The sequence below is a fragment of the Arachis duranensis genome, chromosome 4 (assembly GCF_000817695.3).
Source record: "Arachis duranensis cultivar V14167 chromosome 4, aradu.V14167.gnm2.J7QH, whole genome shotgun sequence".
NCBI classification, from domain to species: Eukaryota; Viridiplantae; Streptophyta; class Magnoliopsida; order Fabales; family Fabaceae; genus Arachis; species Arachis duranensis.
The window spans coordinates 108,589,271-108,591,449 of record NC_029775.3 but is presented as its reverse complement, the minus strand read 5'-3'; positions in this window follow the sequence as shown (position 1 = coordinate 108,591,449).

Genomic DNA, 2,179 nt, shown 5'->3' with positions numbered 1-2,179 from the left:
TGGAGGGGTCCGTATGTGATTACAGGAGTATCACCATATGGATATGTTGAGCTCCAGGATGCTGAGTCTGACAAAAAGTTCATTGTTAATGGACAGAGGATCCAGCATTATCTTGAAAGCAATTTTGAGCAAGAATGCTCAAAACTGAGACTTGAGTGATCCTCAGTAAAGGTCCAGCTAAAGACAATAAAGAAGCGCTTGCTGGGAGGCAACCCAGTCATTAGCAGGTTATATGTTTCATTTCTACAGAGGCAATTATCAAAATTGAAGGAATTCACAGAGTTACAGAAGAATTCAGTGCAAAAAGCAGAGAAAAAGAGCTTAATGGCAAAAAAACGCCAGTAAGGGGCATTTTGGGCGTTAAACGCCAGAATGGGCACCATTCTGGGCGTTTAACGCAGTAAGAGTGCCATTTTGGGCGTTAAACGCCAGAATGGGCACCATTCTGGGCGTTTAACGCCAGGTGTGCAGCATCCTAGGCGTTTAGCAAAACGCCCAGTGATAGAGGGAATTCTGGCGTTTAACGCCAGCCAGGGCACCTGGCTGGGCGTTAAACGCCCACATTGGCTATCAAATGGGCGTTAAACGCCAGAATGGATACCATTCTGGGTGTTTAACGCCAGAAAGGTGGGGGACAGAGATTTTGCTTTCTGATTAAATTTTTTTTTCAAACTTTCCTTTTTTTTTGAACCATACTTTTCTACACAAACACATTTCAAACTTTCATCATTCATCTTCAAATCTTCAAAAATCAAAATCATTCTTCAAATCTCTTTCAAATCCTTCCCATATCTTGTTCAAAAAACTCAACTTTCTCTCAATATAAGCAGTGCCCTCCCTTATATATACACGTTCGGCCTCCCTATTCCCCCACACCATTCGAATTTGCTCTTCTCTTCTCTCTCTTCTTTCCTTTCTTTTGCTTGAGGACAAGCAAACCTCTAAGTTTGGTGTGCTTTTTCCGTGATCACTAAGTCAAAATTCATCAAGATCATGGCTCCTAAGGGAAAACAAACCAATTTAAGAGGAAAGAAAGAGAATAATCCAAAGAATCTTTGGAATCAAGAGAAGTTCTCAACCAAGGATCATGAAGACCACTATCACAAAATAATGGGTCTGAGGTCAGTGATCCCGGAAGTTAAATTTGATCTGAAAGAAGATGAATATCCAGGGATCCAAGAGCAAATCCGAATCAGAGGATGGGAAGTTCTAACCAATCCTGAGATAAAGGTTGGAAGAAATATGGTTCAGGAATTCTACTCAAATCTGTGGCTGACAGATAAGTAGAGAATGACTGGAACTGCTTTCCATACTTATAGAACCATGGTCAGAGGGAAAGTTATGTACTTCCATCTGGACAAAATAAGAGAAATCTTCAAATTGGCTCAACTGCAAGATGATCCTGAATCCTTTAATAGGAGAATGGTGAGAGCAGATAAAGGGTTGGATCAAGTTCTAGAGGACATATGCCTCCCTGGAACTAAGTGGATAACCAATTCAAAGGGTGTCCCAAACCAACTCAAGAGGGGAGACCTCAAGCCAATTACAAGAGGTTGGCTAGACTTTATTGGGCATTCCATATTGCCCACTAGCAACCGTTCTGAGGTCACTATCAAGAGAGCAGTGATGATTCATTGCATTATGCTTGGAAAAGAAGTGGAGGTCCATCATCTGATTGCTTGTGAGATCTACACAATTGCAAATAAGAATTCCACTGAAGCCAAACTGGCTTACCCAAGCTTAATCTCCTTGCTCTGTAAAGAGGCTGGGGTAAAGATGGGAGTAGATGAATTCATACCCATTGAACATCTAATCACCAAGAAGTTAATGGAAGGACAAATGCAAGACAACTCTATCAAGAGGAGGGCGCAGGAGTTCCTCCCTGAATTTCCTGAAATTGGCTACTGGGCCAGCCTAGAAGCATCTATCACCAAGTTGCAAGAAACTATGGAGCAACTTAAGGAAGAACAGCAGAATCAGAACTGCATGCTCTACAAATTGCTGAAGGAACAAGAGAAGCAGGGGCGTGAACTCCAAGAGTTGAAACGCCAAAAGCTCTCCTCTCAAGTTGAGGGAGCATAAATTTGAGGGAGCATCCACTTTTCAAAATCAAGGTTGTTGAGTCCTAACTCTGTGAAAACCTCTATCATTAGGAGCCTATTTAAATTTTTGTTTTCTA